Here is a 14489-nt window from a genome sequence, read left to right as displayed (position 1 = left end):
ACAAACGTGATGTGAATTAATTGCAGGCAGGCTAACTACTCCCCCTCCCTACGCTACTCTCTGCGTCTTATCATTGAATTTTTCTTTGACATGTATGTATCTATCACAAGTATTGATCTACTATTCCCGTACCACGTGTGTGAGAATTGTACCACGGCTAGAGAATAAAAGGTTTTCTAAACGGCTTAACATGTACAGCGGTGAAACTTTAAATTTTTGTTCTTTAAATTAATTGTCTCTTTAAAAAAATATACAAGATTGGAATTAAATTCACAGTTAGATTTTTATTTCCAGTAATGATTCCTAGGCAGTTGCTGTTTCCATCTGGAAGAATCAGAAAATACAAGAGATTTACTGTCGAAAATTTGACTATGCACATTGAAAGAAAAAAAAATGGTTTTGACGGAAGGGCGTGGTCGAGTCGGTAAAGCTCATGGTTGCTAAACCGAAAAGTCTCGAGTTCGAACCCTCGGGCAGATGAGGCTCGTTAGCTGGGGACAGCCGCTCTTCTATGAGAAACAACTCCAAAATCACACAACTGCTGCCTTGTAGTTTGTTCTTGGTTGAACAAAGGCAATGGAAGCAAATCCATAAAGAAAAGCTGGCTGAAATCGGAGTCAATGGCCTCAATGGCGCATAACCAGTTGACATGTAATCTTTAATTGTGATGGAAGCATGGTCGAGTCGGCAAAGCTCATGGTTGATAAATTCGAAAAAGTATCGAGTTCAAACCCCCTGGCAGATAAGGCTCGACCCTTCCAAAACTAAAAATTAAGAACGAAGAAGAAGAAGAAGAAGTTTTGACGGAATTCTTCTACGGTTTATGTCATACTGGACACTGCACAATGATAATCTTTCCCACATTAACAGAGACTACACTAGACAGATGACTATATATATTGAGATACATGGCCTTGCATGCTGTGTAGTTCTTCTGTACATGTAAAGTACAATTAGTATCTTGGCCACGGGACGGTGTGATCTTGCGAGAGTTGACATGATGGCAAAAACACAAAAGATTAGTTACACCGGGCAGCTTAGCCTCAATAGATGGGGGGGGGGGGGGGGAGGGGGAACGTCAAGAAAAAAAAAACTCCAACATAAAACAACTATTGCCACGTAATTGTTTATGGGTTGACAAATGCCATTACAGCACAGCTAAAAAAATAGGTTGAAATCGGAGTCAAACGACCATACAGCGCAAACCATGTTGACACAAAATACTTAATTATTTTTTTTTTGGAAATCACTACCTTCACCCCATATTAATATTAAGAAAGAAAAATAACAAGAAGAGTATCTTTTAGCAATGGATTGGTTGACATTTATCTTTGTGGCCGAAATCTTTTCAATGGACTTAAATTATTGTCTACTGAATATAATAGTAGTAACAAAACGTTTGCGTGACAATGTGAAACAAACGTATAAACTCAATTCATTTAGCATTTCAACACGCTCTATAGTTATGAATGGTGACGGTTTTAAGTTTTCCTAAAAAAAAAAACCATTCAATAATAGTTTTAAACGCTAAGTTAACCCTGACGTATCGTGTGTATCCATCCGGTCACGGCACTTGCCGGTTTAACCGGTGGAACCGGATGTGTTACCCGATATTTTCCCTGCCGTGAAGCAGTACTACACCAGACGTCCTCCCTCACACGGCGACGTCAAGACGATAGATCAGAGACTTTAAAAAGTCAAATGATCAGATGGCTTCTAGTTGTATTGCTGTTAGCTAGCACTTATTACAGTGAGAGGTGCTTAAGTAACGTAGGTTTATTTTTTCGGCGATTATCGATCGTTAAATTAGGTGGTTTTTTTAAATTATTATTAAAAAGGATTAAACATATATACAATTACACAAAGACGCTTTTAATTTAATTTGCTTTGTCAACCATGGTTTTAAAAACCTTAAGATTTATTATGTATTAAACTAGCTCTACTAACAAGAATGACAGAGCGTTTAACAACCTAATAGGTAATGAATAATTTATTATTTTAACCCACTTTGCTTTTGATACATATACAGATACAATGCGTATGTACATGTTATTCTTCAAGTATCAACCAACAAAACAAAACCAAAAATTCATAGTAAAAAGGTTGAACAGTTTTTACAATACAAATGGGGACAGCGTAGATTTGCCTGAGAGCATTAGCCTGCTAACCCGAAAATTTCGAGTCAGTAGAATGTCCAAGTGTCCACCCAGCTCTGATAGGTACCTAACTCATATTAAGGAAGGTAAAAGCTGCTGGGCATAGTGCTGACCACATTATCCCTTCACAAGCTAAGGTCACAGAAACAGGTGAACTCTACTTCACTTACCCCATGGACCGTTAGATTCGTAGAGGGAAATTTACTCACTAATAATATTTGCAAGAAAACGCCAGCCAGCTACACAATACATACAGCTCTAGTCTTTTCAACTTAGGGAGTCAAACACACAATACTTAAGCCGTAACAAGTGCCATTGATATTAACATTATAATCGACGAAGATATATGAACTTGGTTAAAAATGTTTGAAAAAGGGGGATAACCGTAGCTGACATTTAAGTAACTTGTAGAAGTGGGTGTTGGTATTTCAGCTGAGTTGTTAGCCTATTTACACAACCAGGGTACTCAAACAATAAATGTTAGGCGAGACGTCGACGGACAATAGCTTGTAATTAACGTTGTAAATAAATAATCGTTAATGTGTTTGTTTTTTCAAGTTAACTAAAAAGTAATAGCCGAGGTTTTTTTTTAATGATACACATGTACTATCTAAATACTTTTAAAAAACAATGGAAAATTCAGATTAAAAATGCTAAGCAAGCAAGCGTTAATTACTTAACGAAAGATTTTATAGCAGAAGTATGTCAAGGTATACCATTTGCATTCACAATTGTTATTTCTAGATAAAAACGTACATACATATTATATATATGTATATATATATATATATATATATATATATATATATATATATATATATATATATATATATATATATATATATATATATGTGTGTGTGTGTGTGTGTGCATGTGTATGAAAGCCAAAATACCACCTCCCTCATTTCAATCGAGTAATTGTTCCACAGCAGATAATTGTAAGTCTAGCCAACATATAAATACATGTTAAAACTTTAACTATTTTCACGCTGGCAAATCAGATTGAACGCGATACTAGAAGAACATGACGTATTTAAATTCTACACATAGACAAGTCGTAAGTTTAATAAGTAGGTAAACAATACACAGCTAATGAATGATTTTATATTGAGGAATTATTTCTTTATTTTTTTGAAGTATTGTTATAATTTCAATCAAATCAAGAGTTGCTATAATGGAAGTTGTAGATTTGTACCAGGGGAGAAACAGTTTGTGTTAAATGTTTAATTCTTCAAGTTGTAATCATGTGAAGTGGGTGTCAATGAGCTCTAGCGTCTAGCCGTAGTTTGAACTTCCGGTATAGATTGGATCGATAGTGAAATAAAAAAAGAAGTTTTAAAATTGGAATACAAACAGTAGTTAGACGGTGTAGGTGAGGGTGGGGTGGTGGGATGGTTGGTGGGTGTAGTGTGTTGTGAAGGTGTCAGGTGGGATAGCGGGATAGTGGAAGTTAATAGGCTTGGGGTGAGATGGTGGGGGTGTGGGTGTGAGAGGTTGTGGGTGTGGGTTGAGATGATGGGGTGTAGGGGTGTGGGGTGAGATGGTGGGAGGGGTGTTGGGTGAGATGGTGGGGGTGTTGGGGTGTGTGGTAGATGGTGTGGGTTTTGGGGTGTAGCGTGTGGGTATGGGGTGAGTGTGAAGGTGTGGTTGTGGAGGTGGCAGGTGGGATGGCGTACATGGTTGGAGTGAGGTAGTGTGGGGTGAGACAGTGGGAGTGTGGGGGTGTGAGGGTACGATTGTGGAATGGTGGTAGTGTGGGGTGGATCAGTGGGAATGACGAACTGGCATGGTGAGTTTGGCGGTGGTGTTGTCCGGTGAGTGTGGAGGTGTGGTTGTGGGGTGAATGCGGAGGTGGGGTTGTGGGGTGAGTGTGGAGCTGGAGGTGGGGTTGTGGGGTGAGTGTGGGGGTGGGGGGTTGTGAAAATGCGCATTGGGATGGTCGGAATGTGGAGGTGAGATAACTACAAGAGAGAGAGGGCTTATGGGTCAGCTCTATACCTACTAAGGCTGTGTGGGGCGGGATTGTTGTAGACCGTATCTAAGGTTAAAAAAGTGTTCACGTTGTAAGAACAATGTTTTGTCTCATAAACAAAACAACCAGAGCGGTTTCTTGCGCATAGTTCGCCATCAGATATAAAGACAATTGATGGAACAAATCCTTTGTTGCAGTAGGTTGTCAAAACAAATCCATCATTATCATTGATAGGTCGTGTAGTGCTAAGTACAAGCATATAAATAATAGCATTATACGATACATTGTTTCATAATAGATTTTAGTTATCATTGATGGTCGTTCAGCGCTAAGCAACGAATATAAATAATAGCGTAAGACGGGATATTGTTATATACATACTTCATAACCTGTTGGTAAACTAAAGGAAGAAAATTAGAATTTTATGAGACAGTTTCGACACGGAGTTTGTGTAAGCTTGGCCTATTGTGTATGCTATGTACTGTCATTGTGCCTAGAAAAAAAAATGCAATACTTGAAGAGGTCAGTTACAAAACCTTCACGGTGTGAAAAGATGAGCCATCCTGATAGCCTTCGTAATTAAGCAGCAATTAATGTAGTGTACTAATTTTTGTTGTAAAATGTATGCATTAAAATACATTTTGTAATCTATATATATAATTCTTTTTATTTGCCAGTTCCATTAATGATTAATTAAATCGTCTTTTAAGTGCGAAGCGAGGGAGACAGCATGACGTAAACGGGCTAACTATTGAGAAAACAATGCTACATCCAACTATATTATTAACAGACTAAAGATAAACATCGTTATTCTTAAGTCAGCAGTGATTAAGGCTTATACACATGTGGCATATATTTACGTTGTGTGACACCCGACCTAGCGACGCCACTGGTAGTAAATATAATGGTTGGTGAGTTGTGTTCTTGGTCGTATATTACATTACGGGCTCAGTGTTTTTAGCGCAATTTCCATTCTGGAGAATTGCGTTTATTAACCCGTCATTTCTGGATGTATGAATGTATGGATGAATGTATGGATGTGTGTTCGCAGCTTTAAGTCGTATCTCCTCCTCAACGAAGCAATATCGAGGACTAGTTCCAAAAGCAATTATGTTAAGCAAGTTACGAGGATGATTGTGGGCCAAAAAAATTCCGGAATTCCTTCCTGGATTTCCTGGAAAAGCCAAAAAACCTCGGAAAAAAATGCAGTTTTTGGCACATATCTCGGCAACCAGACCACTTAGCGACTTGAAACATTTACCAATCGATTCCTGCCATAATTTAAAACAATATTGCCGAAGAAAGTTTTCAAAAATATCCTTTCGTTCGGTCACGAAAAAATTTTTGAATTAATTAAAATTTGGACCGAATTAGTAGGCATGTTGATCCAACCACACAACACGCGTCATCACGTTCAATAGCTGCGCCATCACGTTCAATGGCTGCGTCATCACGTTCAGTAGCTAGGCGCGCAATGGTTTTTAGTCATGTAACTCTATTGTAAATAAAACATGTATTTTAACCAATGGTTTTACTAACCCTGCTCTTGATTTACGCTACGACAGAGCTATTTTTAGATAACATAAGGAAATTGCGCTAAAATTGTCACTAGACTTTTTAATTACCTTGTTTTCCTATTGGTTGTTTTGAGTCGAAGTAGAAAGACTGATAATTGTCTGTCCATTGAACATTTAATGTGTTAAAATAATGCAGAGACTGTTTTGAATGTACTTTCCATAAACCTGTTCGTATTAGCTTCAAATAACTAAAGATCAAATTAAATAAATGGCATTGATTATATTTGTACGAGCTGAATTCCTGACATTTTGATTTGCTCTTTGGGGGAATAAATTATCATGTTGTATTTCAATGAGTATGGGTGGATATTAATCGAGTTTACGCCTGTTGATCTCCACCCTAATCAAGGAAAACTATATGGGGCACCTGCAGATCTAGAGACCACAGTCCAGTTCATCCTCGAAGTTGGACTAGTTGTTTAAACCCTCCACCATAGACTCAATTAAGAACACAGAAGAAAAAGAAGATAAAAATTAAACAGTAATAATTTAATACAAAATTATAATACTAGATTCTTATTTCGTTATCAGTAGTATTTCCTTCAAACGGGCTATTATCCATGGGGTTTATGTCATAGTGAAGGAGTGGGTCCCTCCGGGCAGTTTATGTCAGGAATTATTGTCCGAGACCAGTAACTCAGCTCATAATCTTGGATCATTCTGATAAAAACCCGCAAACTTTGCGGCTTCCTACAGACATAATCAATCTATTATCCTCTCTATGTTGAACATATACTAGACATGTGAAGACACCGTACAATCTATTATCCTCTCTATGTTGAACATATACTAGACATGTGAAGACACCGTACAATCTATTATCCTCTCTATGTTGAACATATACTAGACATGTGAAGACACCGTACAATCTATTATCCACTCCATGAAAACCAAATGTTTGAGCATATACTAGGCATGTTAAGACAAACTATCGACTTACGGGAATAAAAAAAAAAAAACTATTAGTTTAAAAAAAGTGTTTACTCTTTAGAAAAAATGTGCAAATTAATGGGGTATGTGAAGAACGTTTCTTGTCTGCTGTTCTTGAGAAATTGGTCAAGTATATTAACTTGAATATTTGACCACAATGCATTAAAGTAAAACACAAAATGCGTGCCCTGTGATTAAGAGAGTCAGTTTGTATCCAGACCAGTGGTCGGCAACCCGCGGCTCGCGAGCCGCATGCGGCTCTTTGGATGCCAGTCTGCGGCTCGCCAGGTCCATAATAATTATATTATTTTATTTTCATAGCTCATAAAAATAGTATACTGTAATGTTTTTTTAGTTATTAACTTCTTAATAGTGTAGGGGTAGTGCTATAGTTATATAATTTGATTTTACTATCCTAGCAGAGCTAGCTAAAATGCTTTCTTATGATGTGTGTGAATCATGTGCATGTTTTTATATGAATACATATTATTTCATACTTAAACCCATTTATTTTAATTTATTTACCTAATCCTAATCAAATACCATACCATTCTAAACAAACGTTATTGGTGGATCTTTAAAGCTGGCAGATTTTGTAAATTGTAACTGAGCTCTTTCGATTCAAAAGGTTGCCGACCCCTGCTCCAGATAAATGTTGCATTAATAAAAGATTGAACATTTATTTTATTTTTTTTTTTTTTTTTTTTTTAAAGATTGAAAATAAAGATCTTTCCTACTCCATCAAACATGACAGAACGCCGTTTACACAAGTAATTAATTTGTCTAAAAATTATTTATTTCAAAAGACCGTAGTTCGGCAAAAATAAATAAATATAAATCACATAATAATTTAAACAATTAGGATGCATGAAAATAGTAAAATTGTAAACAGAAAGTTTATTCTAGATTTCAAAGGAATAATGGTAAATCCTTTTCTATTGCTTTTTATAACATTGAATGCTTTTTTTATTACAACTACTTTTGGCGATAATAGAAATAAGTTGTATCCCTTGGATGATTACACTTAGATAAAGAAGTAGCTAGTGCACTTAAAAAAAACTTAAATAACAATTTTTTTCCATTTTTCAATGCGTGTTGAACTATCATATATATATATATATATATATATATATATATATATATATATATATATATATATATATATAACAGATATATATATATATATATATATATATATATATATATATATAAAAGATATATATATATATATATATATATATATATATATATATATATATATATATATATATATATATATTATAACTATACATAAAAGGATTTTTGGGTGAGGTTTGACTGCACTGTAGTTCTGAAATCAAATGTTATACATTATTACATTTTATTAAGAAAACGACAAATATATGCACCTATATGTATTTATATTGTCACCTCATATGCCGTGGTGAATTAAACAGCTGTACTCAGCGTACATGTCCTCTAAAGCTTCAGGTACGGAAGGGTTTCTTTTACGTAAGTTTTATATAACTACGTTTCTGTAATCATCATTTCTGTTCTTGTGCCTTACCTAGCACAAGACAAAGTCAACTTCGGAAGCTCAGCCTCTTTGTCTGGGAACGCTGGGAAATTTATTTTAAACGCGTACAAATGTTGAAATATGTAACTATATAAATCAAACACTTTTACTGTAAATCATAAACCGAGATAGTTGTATACAAATAAAGCAATATTAAATTGGACGAGATAGGTGTAAAGTATAGAGGCGTAGCGAAGGGGGGGGGGGCGGGGGTGCGGACCGCACCGGGTGACACCATTTAGGGGGGTGACACCAAGGCAAATAAAATACTTAAAAAATTTTTTTTAAAAAACCACGTTTTTCTTGTGGACTAAAAAGTAGAAAATACATTTTTCTTTTGTGCTTCCTCGAGCTGTGCAGGTTCTTGTGATGACTGACGAAAAACGTGGGTACGTTCACCATCAAATTTCCCGACCCATCTGCCCGACCCACGTTTTTTGAGTTAAGAAAAACCTGTTAAAAATAGCAAAATATATAGAGAAAAACTTGAGGGGGGAGTGCAAATCGAAAGTTCGAGGGGGGTGCAAATCGAAAAATTGAGGGGGGGGGGGGGTTCAATTCGAAAAGTTGAAAGTTTGTCCCCGGGAAGGGTCGCTACGCCTCTGCGGGGTGTGACACCATTTAGTGCCGCACCGGGTGAAACCCGACCTCGCTACGCCACTGGTAAAGTATGAGGTCAATGATGTTGCGTGTTGGATGAAAAATCATGGAGTTACACAAACATTAAGGCAGATACAGACAATGACGTCATACACAATGAGTCCGATATCTGAACTCGAGACTGTAGGGTTACCAGGCAAATGCTATAGAATTCTATTATTTATTTTGTTTTAGTTACCCGGTGTTAATTGTTCAAACGTGTAACAATTTGTGATTCAGCAATTATTTGGTTTCCTGTAATATTAAAAAAAAAAGTTCGATATGCTTTGTGTTGTAGTTGAGAAGCATGCTTAAACAGTGAGGTTTTTCTAATACAATTCCAACTTAATGCATCTCGATAGTTTAAAGATGCTTAAATGTTGTTTTGTTGTAATTGATCATATGGTTTGGGCAGAGGCTTAGCGACCCTTCACGGCGCCCGAGGACAAACTTTCAATTTGGCGCCCCCCTCGGGAGCAAATTGTCAAATTGCACCCCCTCAAACTTTCGATTTGCAACCATCCCCCTCAAACTGTTTATAATGCAAAAAAAAAAATGCAGCTAAAATGACATTTTAATTTGTTTTTACAACCCATTTTGGCGCCCCCTAAGGTCGGCGCCCGAGGACATATGTACCCCCCTGCCCACCCACCCCCCCCCCCCCCCCCCCCATCGCTACGCTTCTGGGTTTGGGAAAGACTTGTTACATAAAATTCTTCAAATTTGGAGTTGGATAGTGCAAAGTTTCTTAACACGAATTTATAAACGGGTTTTTGGATTATATGACTGCAAACATTCTAAATTATTAGCTTAAAATATTTTTAAATAACCGTAGGTGTGAAGTGGATATGGATTCGATATTATTTCCGCATACTTACAGACACGCATAATTAGCTATAAGTTAATTATTAGTGTCTTCTATGTCTTTTCTTGAGTGGGTAAAAACCAATTTATCATAACCATGGAAGCATAAAACAACAATCACTTGAAGATCTGTACTTTATAAAAACACGATGAACAACAATAAACTAGAACAAAGACTCTTAATATAGTAGCTAATCAACTCGGATTTAATTAGTGTTAATTGGCGAAAACGGTTCACTTAGTTCAGTATTAATCAGTGGTCTGTAAAATTAATTATATGGGCTATAATGAAAGTAGTTGGTGTATCTTGTTGAGTACATTCCCACAATACTACAATAGCCTACAACAACGTGCTTACTTCCCCTTTAATCACCCATTATAAAGAAGAGCTCCGTCACCGGATGACTAAATTCGCAAGATGCGTGCGCATGATGCGCAGTTTACGCCAATAAAAGCTTCCTCTTTTTGTATTACAGCTTTTTCATTTCTGCTACAGTTATTGGGGGAAAAATATTGCACAAAAAAAATTGGCATTATATTTTTTTTCTTCTGAAGCGGCGGTGTAGTTAAATCTACGACTTTTAGGGGCCAGATTTCTATCGGGTAAGGCGCGTCTTGAGCTAAGATGTCGGGAAATTGATGGTTAATCTGCCATGAGATTGGTTCCCGACGGCTTTTGCTGCTGTACGCGTGTGACGTTTTGGTTACCCGGTAAACTTGGTTCTTCCGGTTGTAGAGTTGTGTTTTTTTTTTGTGGGTGCAAAGTTAACTATAATCTGTAACTAAAACATTAATTTAAAAAACACGATGCGAAGATGTATGTATAGATTCAAAGAAATGTACAGATTTTAAAAACGATCAAATTTTGCTTTTTGTTATCGAAGTTTTCTGTAGTAAAATGTACATACATCTAAGTAATTTTTTATAAACAGATTGATACATACTTAAATAAACAATACATTATATAGTTTGTTATAAATGAATTAATGTAAATTTCTATTTTAGCGACTATAAAAATGACGGTTATCGTATTTTCTTTTGCCGTTTAATTTTTTACAACTTAAAAAAAACATTTGGATACGTTAAAATGCAATTAATTAAGCAGATTTAACAGTAGTTTCTTTGTAGAAACATGTGTTCCATTACCAAATATTTTAGGATATTTAAAAAAAATAATCTGAATTAGTGAGTTTGCGTTTAGTTACCGTTCAAAGAAAATCCTCGAGTATAGTAAACTTTTTGGATAAACAATGTTAAAGTTTAGTTACCTGATACAAAAAAGCCGATTATCTAAAGAAATGTTTATGGTTACTTTCTTTGTATACATGATCGTAATAAGTAGCTTTTTCAGAGTCGGCCCATCAGTTATAAAACTTATTATATATGACCTTTTTGAGTTTACACAACATATATTGCTAACTTTTTGCCGTAAGTATAGCTGTGAAAATACTAATTCGGAAGAAAACAAGCGTGATTTGACATTCACAGAACTCATTTTCCCTTTTATATTCTATATACAAATAAAACGTATCTTTAGGTTCCAGTCACAGGCAATACCAATTCATATTACAAGGAAAGGTTGACTAAATATCGAATCTTCACGTTTGTTTGAAATTCAGGACAAAATAACAGCCGACCTTCAAAAGCTCGAGATAGACAGCACACAAAAGAAAAAAACATTTATCTTGTGTGGAAATTGGCGTGATGGATATCTAAAACTCCTAGAGCGTATCTCATATAGCGACACATGTTTACATCTTGCTATGGCCGTAGGGTGTTTTTTTCTTTCTATTTGTTAAATGTTGTAGCATACCTCATACCGGATAAATACTCATACTGCGCAGAAGAGCGCAAAAGACAAAAGGTAATATAAATTAGGATTAGGATGTTGTTAAACGCTATTTCTCTCTCTCTCTCTCTCTCTCTCTCTCTCTCTCTCTCTCTCTCTCTGTATATATATATATATATACATACATATATATATATATATATATATATATATATATATATATATATATATATATATATATATATATATATATGTGTGTGTGTGTGTGTGTGTATATATCTTAAATTAGTCCTAGCGATCCATTCACAAGTGGTGTAACTGTTACGAAGATGATACTATTTTAACAATCAATATTTAAAAGTACGCATGTGACATACCGGTGTATTCTTTTTTATCTGACAATCGTTTTAACATAATTTGGCAAATTAAAAAAAAAAAACAATGTTTAATTTAGTCTACACATACAACACCACAATGCTATTAAATTAATCTTATCAGAAATTACGTCTGTAGAATTAAACGTAGGAATATTGTTAAAACATATTCGAAGCTGTTTTTTTTTTCACTTTGAGATCAATGTCCCTTAGTGTTATAAGTTCACTTAAATATGTTGTGCTAGTTATCTTTCGCATGCGTGCCGATGTGTGTACACTCACCTTTACTGGTGCATGTCGACTTGTGTACACTCACCTTAAATAAATGCGGGTGACTGAGAAAATGGCTCTATTGACCGCCAAAGGTAAACACAGGGACCGACGATTTCAACGGAGAGAAATAACAGTGTTTAAGACAGGTGGGGGGAGGGATGGGGAGGGGCAGAAATTACGGCAGATGTGTCGACGTGGAGGTGTTATGCAACAATTTAAACTGTTTGATCTTTTCCTAGAGCGTAGTTACATTTGGATATAATTATATATATATATATATATATATATATATATATATATATATATATATATATATATATATATATATATATATATGTGTGTGTGTATGTGTGTGTGTGTGTGCGGTGTGTATGTGTATGTGTGTGTGTGTGCGGTGTGTATGTGTATGCGTGTTTGTGTGTGTTTCTGATAAACGTATTTAAGATGTGATATATACGGACTTGCAGGCAGGTGTGAGCTGCCCCCCCCCCCGAACGAAATGGAATTTATATAGGAAATATATACTTTTGACAGTGTCCGCCCCCCCCCCCCCCGAAAATTTTAGTCCCCTCCCCCCCCCCCCCCCCCCCCCGAAAATTTTAAGTGCACCCCCGGAGAAATAAGTCTGGAAGAAACACTGTCCAAGTCCCCCAGGGAAACAAACACAAACGGCCCCAACCTGATTTAAATGTTTATTGTCCATTTTTTTTTAATTCAAAGAACACAAAGTCTCGTGTTGCTTTAAAAATTTCATATAAAATTATAACAATAACAAAACAACCAATCGAAAAAGTTACTATAATAAACGCACTTTTTAAAAATCCAATAATTTAAAGGCCCTTTACAACACCATTACTAGCGGCTCTTTGAGCTATTTTTCTAGCGGCCCACCGGGGTTTTTTTCTATGTCCCAACGGCCCAGTCCACCCCTGCTACAGAAAATAAGTCTTATTACTTGACCGAATGAGAGTCCAATGCCCTTGAATCTAACTTCTCATCATATCAATAACACAAACTGAAGACAAACGATAAAAAATTTCCCAAGTCCAGTTTTGCGTAATACCCGTTTTTTGCGTTGTAGTTTTAATATTTACATATTTCTGTAATGCGCTCCTAAATAATTACTGTGTTTAGCTCTTCCACAATCGCTGAGAAATGCTAGAGTTCCATCCCCTTCAGCCCACAATCGAAGCTGTGATAATAGTTAGCTGGATACCATGCAATAAACGGGAAATTGTTTAACAAGCGCTTGAGGTTTAAGTATGTGAGTGTTGTATAGCATATAACGTCGAATGTTAAATGTAATCACGTTTTCGTGTTGAATGTAGTCGTGACCATGTTGTAGGTTTAAGTGAACTGTTTTACGAATTATATACTTTTTCGTAGAATTAGTCGATCGACTTTAAATTTAAAAAAAAAACAATTGCATTTTCGAACGTGTGGTGATTTAGTAAACAATAAGAATTATTATTTTTGCGTACTTAACTTACGTTAGGGAAACAAAAGCGGCTAGAAGTAGTGCTGACCACACCATCCCTTCATTTGCCGAGGTCTAATAACTTCTACTTCATCTGCCCCATGAGTCTTGGGCTTGAACGTGAAATAATAATGATGATTTTTGCAAATAAACTTCAGGGAAATCTTTTTTTTTTAATTTCCACATCTGCATTGCTAAAAGCAGACAATGATGTTAAATATGTGAGGCTAACATATACTTCCTACAGAATCACCATCTTTTCTCTTTCTTGCACAAGACAAATAAGGCCAATGAAATTCATTTAATTTATTTCAATGATATTCTCATAAAGAGAAATATCATTGTCAGCACTATGCAGAGCAAACGTCATATCCCTAACATAAGCTAGGTACCTATTAAAGCTGGGTGGACTCAGGGACGTCTTACAGACCCGAGCCAGGATCCGAACCAGAGACTTCCGGGTAAAATAAAACAGTAAAACTGGACATAATATCTCCACTGTCAACCAACCATCTTGAAGCTACGACGTTGACTTAAATACTAACCTTTCCACATCCTCCCCCGTCCGAGAACTGACCACAGCAAATTGATTTCTGACCTCCCTTGTTAAAGGCCACTTTAGTAACTCTATACAGGCCTACAAAAGTACTCTCCCCTAACGCTAATCTATTACACATCGCCCTTTATCTTCAAAACCGGAAGTAGTGGAGACGTCATCGGTTTCTGCTGCCGCCAGACCTACTGCCGTCTCCCTGGAGTTGTCCATCACGTGACGGTCACTGAGGTAGGTTCCGATTGACCAATCAATCAAGCGACCGTTGATCTAGGGCTAAAAATACTCACCCCAGAAATAACTTTTTAATTGCGTTAAAATTTTATAGAT

This window comes from Physella acuta, unplaced genomic scaffold (assembly GCF_028476545.2).
Source record: "Physella acuta isolate Inbredline_101_S28 unplaced genomic scaffold, ASM2847654v3 ptg000489l, whole genome shotgun sequence".
NCBI classification, from domain to species: Eukaryota; Metazoa; Mollusca; class Gastropoda; family Physidae; genus Physella; species Physella acuta.
Note: the sequence above shows the minus strand (reverse complement) of the source record.